Source organism: Saimiri boliviensis, chromosome 1, assembly GCF_048565385.1.
Source record: "Saimiri boliviensis isolate mSaiBol1 chromosome 1, mSaiBol1.pri, whole genome shotgun sequence".
NCBI classification, from domain to species: domain Eukaryota; kingdom Metazoa; phylum Chordata; class Mammalia; order Primates; family Cebidae; genus Saimiri; species Saimiri boliviensis.
In genome coordinates, this window is record NC_133449.1 from 240,909,330 (window position 1) to 240,926,267 (window position 16,938).

General features: G+C 39.8%; 1 long non-coding RNA gene across 1 annotated transcript; it reads left to right on the forward strand.

Moving 5' to 3' along the window:
- The first annotated feature begins 464 nt into the window (after positions 1-464).
- Positions 465-4,456, forward strand: LOC141583481 (uncharacterized). Its single transcript, XR_012516109.1, has 3 exons — positions 465-512; positions 3,082-3,254; positions 4,017-4,456. It is a non-coding gene; the product is annotated as an uncharacterized LOC141583481 (long non-coding RNA).
- The last annotated feature ends 12,482 nt before the right edge of the window (positions 4,457-16,938 follow it).

Sequence of the window (16,938 nt, forward strand, 5' to 3'; positions counted from 1 at the left end):
TATAGATGTAAGAACAGATGCTAATGAAAATGAATGAACTTAACCCCCATTTCAGAACTAGTAATGATCTCATCTACGAAAAAATTATGTGAATTTTCAAAGTGGACAACTATATTCATCGGGGAATTACTAGCTGCTATAATAAATAAATCTCAAGTTTTGAAATGCTCAAACACAACAAAAGTTTATTTCTCCCGTGTAATATTTCTAGTGGGTTCCTAGTTGGTGAATGGCTCTCCTTGCCATGACTCAGACATCCAGCTTTCTTCCATCTGGGAGCTCCGCCATCCCCTAGAGCCTTGACGTCACTTATATCCAGCCAGCATAATGGAAAACGGAACATGGAAAATGAAGTATGACTTCTGAAAAGCCATGGCTCAGAGTGACACATGTCACTCCCACTGACATTCCATTGATAAGTACTAGTCATATGGCCACACCTAGATACAGAGAGTGCTGGGAGACACAGTTCCTGGCCAGACAGCTGCTTCCCAGTGACAACTCTATTTTATGTAAGGGGGAATGTCAACATAAGATAAGGTTCATTCTCTGCTGCCAGTGGGTCAAATTAGCATCTTTAAACCCAATGGACATTATTCAATTTGGTGGTCTTCTTTCATTTTCCCTCTTACTTAGTAAAATTTCTCTGAATTAAAACTTCTCCGTTCTTCTAGCTACTACTGTCCTTACTCCTTGCCAAGAGAATTTCAGATCAATCCATTTCAGGGCCCTAAATAACTCTCTCATGGACCACAGTAATGGTACCATGCTGAGGCTGAAGGAGAAAAGAGCAAGTAGAATCTAGTCAATTCTATTTATAGCCTGAAGCTCTGGTTTTGTTATGTGTGTGCTTTTCTGTGCTTCAAATATTGATAAGGCCCATCAAATGAGTTCACTTTTTAAAAAATCAGAGACTTGTGCTGATTGTGAACTAAAGGGATTTTGCATTCAATAGCTATTATCAACCCACTGAAGAACATACTAAATGCCTAGAAGTGGAGTTCAGTTAAATGAATAATTAAAGAAGACCACACACATAATCAATGCCCCTGTTTCAGATATCTACTGCCACATAAGGAACCACTTCAAAACAACAGCTTTAAACAAAAACCATTTTCTTATTCTCATGATTCACTGGATTGACTGGGCTCATCTGGGCAGTTCTTCTGCTCCACATGATGTCAACTGAGACTGTGGGCATCCGGTGGCTCAACATGACCAGACTGTCCAAGTTGGCTCTTTCATATACCTGGGGCCTTGGTGGAGACAGATGGATAAGACCTCTCCCTTTCCATATGGCTTCTTCATGAGGTCTCTCCATGTGGTATCTCCAGAAGGGTAGCCACTCTTCTAACACAGAAGCTCAGAATTTCAAAAAGCACAGATGTGGAAGCTTTCAGGTCTTCTTAAGACTTAGTTCCAGGACCAGCACTAGATTCTGCTAAGTTCTGATTGTTAAAGTGAGTCACAGGTCCAGTTCATGTTCAATGTGGGAGAGAAGAGAAAAGAATTCATACATACTAAGACATGTGGCCCACTGGGCACCATCTAGAAGACTGGTCACCACACTCCTAACTCAACAATGAGAATAAGCACCATGCTGCATTCAAGGTCTAGTGAACTCAGGATGACCTGAGAAGAAATTTCATGTACTTAGCCTCTCATTTGTTTCCTGTCTTTGTTTCTAGGAGTCAGATTTACTGGGAACATTGTGAATCCGTAGCATTCCTGATCTCAGGGTGAGAAAAGGCAGAAGGCAGTCATTTGCAATTGTAATAAAACAGCTTAATTCCATCTACTTAGAGATGGTTCTCTCACTGTTCTACTGTTAGATAACTGAAGAGAAAGCAGTAAGAGGGCAGAATCAAGTAGAACAAGAGGATGAGGGGGAGCAGACAACCAAATAATCCCATAACAAATGCAGTGGCAACTGTGACAAGTGTCATGGAGCACTGTTAGAGGCTGGGAGAATCATTAGGGAGCTCCTGTGCTCATCTAGACAAAAACTGATGAGTGTTGGACCTGAAGGAACGGAAGTGGCCTTTCAGAAAAAGAGATGTATTTTAGAAACATAAAGTAGATGTAATCCAAAGCATTTAATGACCAGAGGCATTAGAAAGGAGAGAGAATAACTGAGTTTAGGGGCTTGAGTGACTGGATGAATGAGGAAACAATCAGATACCAAGGAAGAAAAGAGAGGAGGAGGAGTACACTGGGGGTAAACGATAGAGAGTTCACTTTTGGACACACAGTTGGAGTTGTTTGTAGGAGATTTAGTAAAGCTGTACAGTGGGAATTGAAAATATGTCTCTGTGGTGAACTTTTATTTTTTTCCTTTCTTTTCTATTCTTTGCTTTCCTCTTTTCCCTCATTTATTTCTATTTCCCAATGTCATCAGCTTTGGATAGGTGGGAAATTACTCACCGAATGAATCCTGAGGAGGGACAGACCATATTCCAATATAAAATCTTAAAAGGCCAGATTTTTGTTTTCCTGGCTCCCTTGCAGCTAGGATATGTACACATGATCTTGGTTTGGCCAATCAGGTGCACCCATCTGAGAGTCTGAATTAGGAGCAAGTTGCTCAAAGAAGCAAGTTCAGTGGAAAATTCATTCTGGAGGTGGCAACAACACCTATTTCCCAAAAAGCAACACTGCAGCATCCAATGTCTGGGACAGCAGGGACCTTCCTGGACAAATGCTGTGATTTAGCTTTGCCTTCCTTTCTTCCAGCCTATTTTCTATATCTTGTTCTTTAGTTTTTCTAACAACTCTGGGAGCTACACTGTATCTCTTTGATAATTTACTTTAGTGCTTGAGTTAGCCTCTGTGGCTTGCAGCTTAGGTCCTGGCCAGCTCAGATACTCTAAAACCTGGAGGAGGGACTGGGGATTCATCAGAGAAAAGATGAAGGTTAAAGGCATAAGGGAATGAGATCATCCAGGGAGAGAGAGTTGGGGTAAGAAGAGTGGCCTGCAGCCAGGAGCCTGAGGCACAGCCACATTAAAAGCATAAGTGGAGAAGAACACCAACAAGGTACCTCTGAGGACCATCACTTCGAGGCTTTTCTTCCTCTTCCAGATCCAAAGAGTGAAATCACACAGAGTAGAATGAATTCAGGTTTCAGAATGGCTATTTAGGATTCAAAGTTCTACCAACATGAGCAATCTGTTCCATGACAGGTCAGAGAAGCCATGAAGGACATGAAGGGAAGTAGATGGAACTGGAAACAGAGGGCCAACGCCAGCAGTCAGGCAAGTACCATCCAGAGAACAGGCAACGCGAAAGGATCGGGTACAGCTAGAACGCCTAGGCATAGAGACTTCAGAAGTTCAAAGTTGGGGAGAATAGCACTGGCAAGAAGGGTGCACCAAGAGAGGTGCTGCTCCCAGGGCAGAGGCTGTTAGCCTGTCCCTTCACACTATTCACCACCTGTCTGGGAGTGTCTGGGCCAGGCCTTACAGGTGTAAGAATAAGAACTCCATGTGGCATGGAATTTATAATTGAAGCAGGGCAGAATCACTAGGCCTCCTAGGAAGTTCTTGTTCCAGGCAACACAGATGACTGGGTAGTTTAAGTTATAAAAATGTTTTATCCAAATTAGAACAAAACAATACATAATTTATTTGTGGTCGTGAATTCATCTTTTCTGTGAATAGCTGCTAAGGGTGGGGTGCTATTGGTCAGCATCTCAAAGTTCCCCAAGATCTGCCACAGTCCCTAACTGTCACATCTAATTAGTCCTCTGTAGCACTCACTGCTCTGAGCTTTAATTGTCCAAGTCTTTTTCTCTTCGGTTACGCTGAAGTATCTCATAGTATTGAATACCTCTTTATCCTTCCCCAGAATGGCAGCAAGGCACAAGCATATATAAGTATTCAGTAAGTACTTGACCCAGATGGCTTATATATATTAAGAAAATCAACACTAAGCTTTTGTGGCTAAAATTTCAAACTAATCCTATCATAGGTTATGGTATAATTCTCTTACCATTGCTTTTTCTTTTCTTGCTCTAGTGATGCTCAGAAAAAACGGGACACTGAAATTTGAGGACTTAATGGAGTTTGGTGCCTTCACTTAGCTGACGTCTATGAAGCCTGACCAGTCTACTGCTAGTTTATAAGATCATGTGGAAGCTTCAGTGACAAGCTTCTACTTTGCTAACGATTTTATGATCCTGTAACCCATTGCAATTGCTTAAATGGTGTTTTAATTAGCTGCTTTAAATGACTTTGCTTTTTTACTAAAAGCAGTGTGTGCTTTAGTTTAAAATATGGGTCACTGGTGTTTCTTTCTAGAAGATGACTGTGCTTAGTACCAGGGAAGATTGAGGATATATTTGAAGGGGTTTTAATTTCTATAACTCAGGTTGATTTCTGGAATATGAATGTTTCCATACTTCTGTGGATGCAGCAAATTTAGATAAAGGGATATTAAATTTGTTCTGGTTTTTAAATACTGTTAATTCTTTCATGGCCTTTCCATGCTGCCAGTTTTTGGTTTTTTTTTGTTTTTTTTTTTTAATGGTACCTGCAACAAGTCAATCAGCTGTGTTTATGTTTATATACTGTTTTAGAAAGAAGGGTCGACCCAGAACATTATGTGCTAGGAAAAATAAAAAGACACCACTCTGGACACAGATTTGCTTTCCCTACAAGTAATGCTTCTGCCAAAACTACCATCTGTGAGCTTAGAGAATGCCTTATCCACCATCATGGTATTCCACACAGCATTGCTTTTGATCAAGGAAATTACTTCACAGCAAATAAAGTGTGGCAATGGGCCCATGCTTGTGAAATTCACTGGTCTTACCATGTTCCCCAACATTCTGAAGAAGTGGGTCTGATGGAACAGTGGAATGGCCTTTTGAAGACTCTGATACAGAGTTTCATGCCATGTAGGTAGCAATATCTTGCTGAGCTGAGGCAAGGTTCTCTGTAAGGCTGTATATAATTGGAATCAGTATCCAATATAAGCACTCTTGGATATGCAGTACTCACAGCCAAGATTAGTGGGTTCAGGAATTAAGGGATGGTAATGGAGTGGCATCACTATTACTCCTAGTAACTCACTAGCAAAATGTTTTCTGTCCCTGTGACCTTATGCTCTGCTAGCCTAGAGGTTTTAGTTCAACCAGGATCATAGTAATGATTCTGGCATGCAGCCATTTTGGGCTCCTTATGCCTCTAAATCAACAGGTGCTGAAGAATGTTGCTATACTGGCTGTGGTGGTTGATTCTGATTACCAGGGAGAAATAAGACTGCTATCCCACAGTGGAGGTAATGAAGACTACATCTGGAATATAGGCGCTCCCTTAAGGCATCTCTTGGTATTACAATGTCCTGTGATTAAAGTCAATGGAAAACTGTAACAATCAAATCTGGGCTGGGCTAAGAATGGCCCAGACTCTTCAGGAATGAAGGTTTTGGATATCATCCCCACCCCCCTTTCTTCAGGTAAAGAACTATAACAAGCTAAGGTGCTTGATGAGAATAAAGGGAATGTGGAATAGGCAGTGGAAGAAGGCAGTTATAAATACCAGGTACAACCACATGACCCGTTACAGAAATAAGGACTGTAATTATGATGAGCATGTCTTCCTTATTTTGTTATATGTGTATGTGTGTGTCAAACATCTCTGTTTTCATCCTACTCTTATCTCTTTATCACCATAGTATATATACCATAGTATCTACCTTAATTTAACAAAGTATTTAAGTTATGAGATATCAAGGGGAAGACTAGGCATCACCCAGGGACCATGACTGCTTTTCTGGGGAAAGGATTAGTACATTTTCAGTTATATAAGATAGTTGTATCTCACGCCTATAATCCCAGCACTTTAGGAGGCTGAGGCAGGAGGATCACCTGGGGTCAGGAGTTCAAGACCAGCCTGGTCAACATGGTGAAACCCCATCTCTACTGAAAATACAGAAAAAAATTAGCTGGGCATGGTGGCGGGCACCTGTAATCCCAGTTACTTGGGAGGCTGAGGCAGGAGAATCACTTGAATCCAAGTGGTGGAGGCTGCATTAAGCCGAGATTGCACCAGTGCACTCCAGCCTGGGCAACAAAGTGAGACTCCATCTCAAAAAAAAAAGAGATAGTTGTATTATGTTAGGTAGAAATGTGATCCTGTTATTGTCTTTATGATTAAGTATGGTTTAAGGAGATGCATATGGGTGCCAACTTGACAAGGGATAGACTTGTGATGCTTAATTTTATTTGTGGGCCTTGGTACCTAGATATGTGATCAAACATTATTCTGGATGTTAGAGTGTTTGGGGATGATATTAATATTTAAACTGGATAACTTTGAGTAAAGCAGATTGCCCTGCCTTACGTGGATGGGCCTCATTCAATCAATTCTAGACCTGAATAGAACAAAAACCCAATCTCCCTGAGGAAAGAGTCTTCTGAAATAGATGTCCTTCAGACTTAGAACTGCAACAACAGCTCTTTCCTGGGTCTCCAGCCTGACAGCCTACTTTGAAGATTTTGGACTTGCCAGCCTCTGTAATTGTATGACCCAATTTCTTAAAACAAATCTCTGTATGTATTCACACATCTTCTAGGTCTGTTTCTCCAGAGAACCCTGACTAACACACAAGATGATTGGATTATTTGTTGATGACTACCATGAGCATTTTGGTTAGAATGGGCATAGCTGACTTGTGGTCCTGAAAACATGGCAAACTGAATTATCCAGCACCCATTCCTGAAACACATACATAGAAATAACACACAAATTACAACCTAAAAAGTGTACAATGCTGACCTTAAAATAAATCTCTAGCTGCAAGAAATAATGAGGAAATTTGCCATGATGGAAATGTTCCATATCCTAATTACACAAATTTGTATTTATTAAAATTCATAGAACTCCAACCTCAAATGCCAACTTTACTATATGTTAGGGCTTTGTTTGTGTTTTTTAAGGAAATGATGAGGAACAGAAGCCAGAGTGCTATGCTTGTAAGTGGACATGGTACAAGAGAGAATCCAGGAATCAAACCTGGATGGAGCACTTTCCCAAGCTAGGGATCAGAATAGAGAACAGGAAATGTGTCCTTGTGCTCCTCAAGGTAAAAATCATGAAAATCAGATTCCAGCCAAAATTGGAATTCTGGAGAGTTGCCCTCTTGATGAAAAAGTGTCCCAACAAACTTCAAACCTCTTGTTATAGGCTCAGAAAAGTAAATGGTAAGGCACAAGATGCTTATCTCTATTGTGGGTAGAGTAATAAAAGCCTACAGTTAAAAAAAAAAATCCAAATCCCAAGCCTATGTACCAAACATGCAGTGCAAATTTTCATTGCTCACAGGTGCAGGAGTCATTAAGCCTTGAGGTGTCTGAAAAAAGCAAAATTAAAACTTCTCTATTGTGATATGTCCAAAACCTAGGGACACCCTAAAATACTACAGGAAGAAAAATCAAATCTTCACTGAAGATGAGCTCACAAACAAAAATAACAAACCACTAAAGGAAATGAAACACCGTAACAAGAGCCAGCAGATACAAACAGAAGGTTAATAACCACAAAAACTCAAGGTGATGAATCCATTTAAAAACATTCAAAATGGACAATGGAGGTGGAGAATAAATATCATAATGAACAAAGAACAAACAGATTTTAAAATTTATTTATTTATTTATTTATTTATTTATTTATTTATTTTGAGATGGAATTTTGCTCTTGTTGCCCATGCTGGAGTGTGATGGCACCATCTTGGCTCACCACAACCTCCACTTTCGGGGTTCAAGCAATTCTCCTGCCTCAGCCTCCCAAGTAGCTAGGATTATAGGCATAAACCACCATGCCTGGCTAATTTTGTATTTTTAGTAGAGGTAGTTTCTCCATGTTGGTCAGGCTGGTCTTGAACTCCCAACCACAGGTGATTCTCCCACCTTGGCCTTCCAAAGTGCTGGGACTATAGGCATGAGCTACCGTGCCTGGCCAGATTTTAAAATTTCATCAAAAAGTTTTCAGAAATGAAAAATGTCACTGAATAAATAATTCTATTGATGGATTAAATATTAGGTTACACACAATTTTAAAGGAATATATTAACTAAAACATGCTCCAGAGAAAATTACCCAGAATGTAGCACAGAAAAATAAAATTATAAAAAAAGAGAACTAGAGATAGATTAAAGACACAAAGTATAGAATGAAGCCCACTTATGCCTAAGAAGCTTCAGAATGAGATTCTAGAACAGAGATTGTCAAACTTTTTCTGTAAAGAAATAAGCAGTAAATATTTTAGGCTTCATGGGCCATATAATCTGTCACAACTATTCAAGTCTGCAGTTGTAGCACAAAAGCAGCCATAGAAATTATATGAATAAATGTGTGTGGCTAGGTTCCGGTAAAATTTTATTTGTCAAAACAAGCAGTAAATGGTTTGGCCAATGTGTCATGGTTACTGACCCCTGGTCTAGAGAATATGGGTGACAAGCAGTATTTCAGAAAATGGTAAAGATTTTCTCCTAAATTTTTACATGCTTGATCTTTAGGTTAAAGAAACATAACAAGCCCCAAGCAAGTTTAATATAAATAGCTCCACACTGAGTCATATTGTAGCAAAACTTCAGCATGCAAGGATCAAGAGAAAATTTTTATAAACAACCCGAGAAGTCAGAGTATCTATAAAAGAATGGCTGAGAGTACATTTCTCATCACCAACAAACAGAATAAAAAAACAAACAAACAATAGAATCAAATCTTCACAGAAAATAACAGAAAATTTACAGATTTTATGCCCTGCAAATTTATTATTCAAAAGCAAGGTCAAAATGAAGATATTTTGAGACAAATACTGAAAGGGTTTACAACCCATATACCCTCAACCGAAAGAACTAGTATAAGCCGTAATTCAGAAAAAAAGGAAATTGCGCCCAGAAGGAAGAAGTTGGGTGCAATGTTGAGCAAAGAGGCCTCTTTTCTATGGGTAAATTCAATGCACTTTAACAATAATTACTGATGTCGAAGGTTTTGAAAATAAGTTGGAACTAAAATACGAGGCAACAATAATTTAGATTTTGTTAGCTGTGCATGTTAAAATTTTAAAGAAAAAACTCATAAAAATAAATATGAAATGTGTAACTTCCAAACTAGGAAAAGGATTAGAAGTTGATTTTTTTGAAGTTTAAATCCAATAGAAGTCAGAAAAGGAAACAAAAGGGAAATACAAACTGATACACGGAAAACACAACATAAAGGCAGAATAAATTTAAATACCTCAGAAGCTGCATCAAATGTAGATGAATTCAATTTCTTTAAAAGACAGTGGCTGTTTAGTTTAGTTTTTTAAAAAACTAAATCAAATCATAAGCTACTTAAAAGAGTCATGCCTGAAACTTAGTAACACAGGACATTTAAACATAAGAAGCTGGAAGCGATATATAAAGTAATAATAAAAGAGATTGATGATGATATTATCAGACAAAATAAACTTTAAGGCAGTAATTAAGTATAAAACAGGCCGTTATGCTCTGATAATTGGAAGAAATTGACTAAATATTTTTTAAAAAACAATTTTGGATTTGTATGCCTCTAACCAAATAGTCTCAATATATATAAAGCACATTTAGACAGAATTATCAGAAAATGGGAGGAGCTAACTATTTCAGAAAGACTTCACCAGTTGGTAGCATCTTTGTGGGACCACTATTTGTCAAGTGTTTAATTTTGCAGGTTTACTGGTTTATGTACACAGAGTTGTTTGTAGTAGTCTCTGATAGTAGTTTGTATTTCTGTGGAATCGGTGGTGATATCCCTCTATCTTTTTTATTGCATCTATTTGATTCTTCTCTCTTTTCTTTTTTATTAATCTGGCTAGCAGTCTGTCTATTTTATTGATCTTTTCAAAAAATCAGCTCCTGAATTTATTGATTGTTTGAGGGTTTTTTTGTGTCTCTATCTCCTTCAGTTCTGCTCTGATCTTAGTTATTTCTTGTCTTCTGCTAGCTTTTGAGTTTTTTGACCATGCTCCTCTAGCTCTTTCAATTTTGATGATAGGGTGTCAATTTTAGATCTTTCCTTGCTTCTCATGTGGGCATTTCTTGCTATAAATTATCCTCTAGACACTGCTTTAAATGTGTCCCAGAGATTCTGGTATGTTGTGTCTTCATTCTCGTTGGTTTCAAAGAACATCTTTATTTCTGCCTTCATTTCACTGTTTATCCAGTCAACATTCAAGAGCCAGTTGTTCGGTTTCCATGAAGTTGTGCAGTTCTGAGTTAGTTTCTTAATCCTGAGTTCTAATTTGATTGCACTGTGGTCTGAGAGACGGGTTGTTATGATTTCTGTTCTTTTGCATTTGCTGAGGAGTGATTTACTTCCAATTTGATCAGTATTAGAGTAGGTGTGATGTGGTGCTGAGAAGAATGTATATTCTGTGGATTTGCGGTGGAGAATTCTGTATATGTCTATCAGGTTTGCTTCGTTCAGATCTGAGTTCAAGTCCTGGATATCAATGTTAATTTTCTGTCCCCTTGATCTGTCTAATATTGACAGTGAGTGTTAAAGTCTCCCACTATTATTGTGTGGGAGTCTAAGTCTCTTTGTAGGTTGTTAAGAACTTGCTTTATGTATCTGGGTGTTCCCATATTGGGTGTGTATATATTTAGGATTGTTAGCTCTTCTTGTTGCAACCTGGAAGAAATAGATAAATTCCTGAACACTTGTACCCTCCCAAGACTAAACCAGGAAGAAGTTGAAACCCTGAATAGACCAATAACAAAGGCTGAAGTTGAGGCAGCAATCAAAAGCCTACCATCCAATAAAAGCCCAGGTCCAGATGGGTTCACAGCCAAATTCTACCAGACATACAAAGAGGAGCTGGTACCACTCCTTCTGAAACTATTCCAAACAATAGAAAAAGAGGGAATCCTTCCGAAATCATTTTATGAGATCAATATCATCTTGATACCAAAACCCTGCAGAGACTCAAGAAAAAAAGAAAACTTCAGGCCAATTTCCATGATGAACATAAATGTAAAAATCTTCAATAAAATATTAGCAAACCAATTGCAACAGCACATCAAAAAGCTTATCCATCACAATCAAATAGGCTTCATCCCGGTGATGCAAGGCTGTTTCAACATACACAAGTCTGGAAATGTAATCCACCACATAAGCAGAACCAAAGACAAAAGCAACATGATTATCTCAATAGACACAGAGAAGGCCTTCAACAAAATTCAACAGCCCTTTATGCTAAAAAACTCTCAATAAACTAGGTATTGATGGAATGTATCTCAAAATAATAAAAGCTATTTATGACAAACCCACTGCAAATATCATACTGAATGGGCAAAACCTGGAAGCATTCCCTTTGAAATCTGGCACTAGACAAGGATGCCCTCTCTCACCACTCCTATTCAATACAGTATTAGAAGTTCTGGCCAGAGCAATCAGGCAAGAAAAAGAAATAACGGATATTCAATTAGAAAAGGAGGGAGTCAAATTGTCTCTGTTTGCAGATGACATGATTGTATATTTAGAAGACCCCATCATCTCAGCCCAAAATCTCCTTAAACTGATAAGCAACTTCAGCAAAGTTTCAGAATACAAAATCAATGTGCAAAAATCACAATCATTCCTATATACTAATAACAGACATAAAGAAAGCAAAATCAAGAATGAACTGCCATTCATAATTGCTAAAAAGAGAATAAAATACCTAGGAATACAACTAACAAAGGATATAAAGTACCTCTTCAAGGAGAACTGTGAACCACTGCTCAAGGATATAAAAGAAGACACAAACAGATGGAGAAACATGCCATGCTCATGGTTAGGAAGAATTCAATATTGTGAAAATGGCCATACTGCCCAAAGTAATTTATAGATTCAATGCTATCCCCATGAAGCTACCACTGATCTTTTGCACAGAACTGGAAAAAAAAACACTTTAAACTTCATAAGGAACCAAAAGAGAGTTGCATAGCCAAGACAATCCTAAGGAAAAAGAACAAAGCCGGAGGTATCATGCTACCTGACTTCAAACTATACTATAAGGCTACAGTAATCAAAACAGCATGGTACTGGTACCAAAACAGAGATATCAACCAATGGAACAGAACAGAGTCCTCGGAGGCAACACAACACATCTACAACCAACTGATCTTAGACAAACCTGACAAAAACAAGCAATGGGGAAAGGATTCCCTGTTTAATAAATGGTTTTGGGAAAACTGGCTAACCATGTGCAGAAAGCAGAAACTGGACGCCTTCCTGACACCTTACACTAAAATTAACTCCAGATGGATTAAAGACAAACATAAGACCTAACACCATAACAACCCTAGAAGAAAGCCTAGGCAAAACCATTCAGGACATAGGCATAGGCAAGGACTTCATGACTAAAACACCAAAAGCAATGGCAACAAAAGCCAAAATAGACAAAGGGAGCCTAATTAAACTCCAGAGCTTCTGCACAGCAAAAGAAACAATCATTAGAGTGAACCAGCAACCAACAGAATGGGAAAATTTTTTTGCAATCTACCCATCTAACAAAGGGCTAATATTCAGAATCTACAAAGAACTAAAACAGATTTACAAGAAAAAATCAAACAAACCCATTCAAAAGTAGGTGAAGGACATGAACACTTTTCAAAAGAAGACATATACGAGGCCCAACGAATATATGAAAAAATGCTCATTATCACTGGTCATTAGAGAAATGCAAATCAAAACCACATTGAGATATCATCTCATGCCAGTTAGTATAGCAATCATTAGAAAATCTGGAGACAGCAGATGCTGGAGAGGATGTGGAAAAATAGACACTTTTACACTGTTGGTGGGAATGTAAATTAGTTCAACCATTGTGGAAGACAGTGTGGCAATTCCTCAAGGACCTAGCGATAGAAATTCCATTTGGCCCAGCAATCCCATTACTGGATATATATCCAAATGATTATAAATCACTCTATTATAAAGACACATGCACATGTATGTTCATTGCGGCACTGTTTATAATAGCAAAGACCTGGAACCAACCCAAATGCCCACTGACGATAGACTGGACAAGGAAAATGTGGCACATATACACCATGGAATACTATGCAGCCATAAAAATGATTTTTTGTGTCCTTTGTAGGGACATGGATGAATCTGAAAACCATCATTCTCAGCAAACTGACACAAGAACAGAAAATCAAACACTGCATTTTCTCACTCATAGGTGGGTGTTGAACAATGATGAGAACACATGGACACAGGGAGGAGAACATCACACACTGTGGTCTGTTGTGAGGCTCAGGGGAGGGACAGCATTGGGTAGAAAGGTTGGGGAGGGATAACATGGGGAGAAATGCCAGATAGAGGTGACCGGGGGATGGAGGCAGCAAACCACACTGCCATGTATGGACCTATGCAACAGTCCTGCCTGACCTGCACATGTACCCCAGAACCTAAAGTACAATAAATGATATATATACATTTAAAAAAAGAAACTTCAAAAAAACAAAAAACAGAACAAAAAAAAAAGAGTTTAACTTTCTTCCATTCAAAAAGGGTGCCAGAAATCTGATTAATGACAGACAGTAAAGGATAAAATGCATTAATATGTTTACAGGTATGTTTGCTTTTCATGCAATCTACCTGTATTGCCATACTTGTTTTCTTAGTACTGCCCAAAGACTGGGCTGTATGAGCCCTTCACTTTATTCTGTTCATATTTACATGCAAAGGAAATTAGCTAATCAAATGAAGAAACTAACAAATCAAGTGAGGAATTGATTTACTGAGAAATTTCCATGAGGAATCAAGAGGGGAGGGGGGATAGGAAATATCTCAGGTTACCAAACAGTAGATAGAGGGACAGCTTCTTCACCAAGGCATGGGGAAGGATATATGTGAACACAGAGAAGTGTGTTTATGGAATAGGGTGAGCCAGTTAATTGAATGTTGACTTGTATTTAATTGTGAGTTATCCCAAGAATACAAACCCTACAGGGGCAAATACTTGTCTGTCTTGTTCACCATTGTGTCCTCAACACCTTAAACAGGGCCAAGTCCATTGGCTCTGTTTATTATTCCATATAATAATTAATGTATAATTAATTACTACATACATTAATGAGATGTTGAATACTATGATGCGGGGGAGGGTGGGAGACAGTGAACTACAGAGCTGGGGAAGCCAGCAAGTCAGCAGTTGAGGGTGATGGGCTGAACGCTGAATGCATCTCTCAAATCAAACTCTGGGGCAGAGCTGGCAGAGGAGTAACTGTGTACAATGCATCTCACAATCTTTGAAACAAGGAGTGCTAGAGGTACTTTCAAAGACTCTTTCAGACATATCATCTTAGAAGCAGAGAAGAAGCAGCAGCACTTTTCCTGAGGGTAGAAGTACCATAACCTCCAGCTAATGCAAGTGCTCCAGAAAACCAACAAGACACGAAGCAGCAGCTCAATGGAGCCTGAAGATGCGGCAGCTGTAAGCCAGCCATTGGAGTCTGGGATTTCAGACCTAGACAGCATGGAATAATACTCAACAACTCTCCTTTTAAATTGTTAATTTTTTTTTTAAGATGGATGTCTTGCTATGTTTCCCAGGCCGGCCTCAAACTCCTACAGGCCCAAGTGATCCTCCCAACTCAGCCTCCAGAGTAGCTGAGATTATAGACCTGCGCCACTGCTCCTGGACCTTCCTTTTAAAATATTTTATGTTGAACTATTATTTCCAAGATTAGAGAGTATCTGCAGACTATAGTAGTTACACTTCAGTTAATATCTTCCTTTTAAGGAAGTCACCAAAAGTCCCTTCAGAACATTTCAGAACACCCTAGTCCTAGCAGTACTGCACTAGCAAATTATTTCCTAGGCAGGGTAATACACTGATTGGCCCCTTTGGGTACATGCTCTCCCCAGATCATTTCATTCCTTAAGTTCAGGGGTGTTGAGTAATCTGACTGGCCAGCCTGCATTCTGCCACTCCCTCCCCACCCACACTTCACCATGAGAAAGGCAGGCCTGCATGATGACCCCCATTCCCAAAAGCAAAGATGCTGAGTGGACCCAGAAAAGTACAAAATATTCATCTTCTTTCCAGAGGCCTCTCAGCGCAAGGGAGCTACAGGCTGACTCTCACCATTTACCAGCTTAAACGACTGTCAAAACTGTCTGCGTCTCATTTTTTCTTATTTGTTTCGAACTTGGCAGAGTTATTGTGAGGTTGAAGATCATCTGTGTAAAGCACCATTCAGCAACTTCCCTGCCTTCCTTGTGTCTGTCCCTGTTCCTGACTGATCACCGTGACCCTGAGTGGATACCCCCATGTTTGGTCCTCATCTTGTAGTGAAGGAGACAGCATTGATCTGCACTGTACTCTTCCCTAACCCCAAATCTTGCAGTCTTGCAGCTATCCCCTGGCTGCCTGCAGTCTCCCCTCATGTGCCCTCACAACTTTTCTCATCCTCTTTAAACTGTGCAGAGGTCTGGCCCATTCTCGGTCCCTGACTCACTGGTTTATACCGTGCTAACGCTTCCTCCCCGCCCTAGCTGACATGAGACCCATTCTGTGTCAGGAAGCAGACAGATGGTGAGACAGGGTTAGGTGTACATAAGGTTTACTGGGGAGCAACACTATGAAAGGAAAACGGAAGAAACAAGATCGGGCAGGAAGAACCCCAGATGGTGATACAGACATGACAAAGTGTCTGCCATTCCAGTGGGAGCTGCTCCCCAGTAGAAGGCTCCAAAATTGGGCCAAGATGGCCAGAGCCTAGCACCACTGTGTCCCGCAGCTGTTAAGTGAAAGCCATGAAGAAAAAGGCATGCTCTCAGTGCCCTCAGCTGTCATCCCCTTGCTCAGACACTGGCTAGCAGATGTTCCAAAAAGAGTGTAACCTTGGCCAGTAAGCTGAGGCTGGCCCTGAAGTGACAACTGGAAGCTGTGGCTAAGCACACACCTTGCAGCTGGGCAGCGTGTCCTTCCTTGAAGAGGGATCTATGTGGTGTTGTCCTGCCATGTCCGTCACACCTTCTAAGACTCTGCATAATAAAAAAAGTTCTAGAGGATTAACGTCTTACCCCAAAGCGGCATCCTATGATGGCTGGTAGATGGCAGGGAAAGCTTTCAGTTCTCTACCGTATCATGCAGATGCTGCACACTCAGCCCTAAGCACAGCTCTACTCAAACATCCCAGTTCCTTCTAGAACCCCTCAAACTGTGGATCTTTCCAACTTCATCAAGCGTATCCTTCCATCCTTTCTGTTACCTTCCAGTTGAAACATTAGCATGTTTCTAGACAATGTCTTTCTTTATTTTATTTTTTTGGAAACAGGGTCTCTGTCTGCCACCCAGGCTGGAGTGCAGTGGTGCAATCTCAGCTCACTGCAGTCTTTGCCTCCCAGGTTCGATCAGTTCTCTGCCTCAGCCTCCTGAGTATCTGGGATTACAGGTGCCCACCACCACACCCAGTTAATTCTTTCTATTTTTAGTAGAGACAGGGTTTCACCATGTGGGCCAGGCTGGTCTTGAACTCCTGACCTCAGGTGATCTGCCTGCCTTAGCCTCCCAAAGTGTTACGGTTACAGGCATGAGCCACAGCGCCCTGCAGACAATGTCTTTCTAAAATGTGGAAGACTGGAGCCTGGCTGAGAGCCCAAGAAACGCCAGCAATGAAGGGTTCTCGCAATTAACCAATATTTATTGGATACTTAACTATATAATGCAATTGTGCCCATTTCACAGGGTTAAGAAATGGAAGCTCAGTAAGATAATTAATTTACCAAAGGATATTCAGTTAGTAAACGGGGCTGTGAGTATTCCAGCTTTCTTGGCCTTTAAAGTCTGCACTCTTTCTATTGGCCACTCAGAAGAGTACATGAAACATTTTCCAGAAAGTTTTCCACCCAATAAGCTTTTAAAATATTTTTGTGCTTAATTAATGACTTTTTGGCTATTTATTATGCTCAGCTAT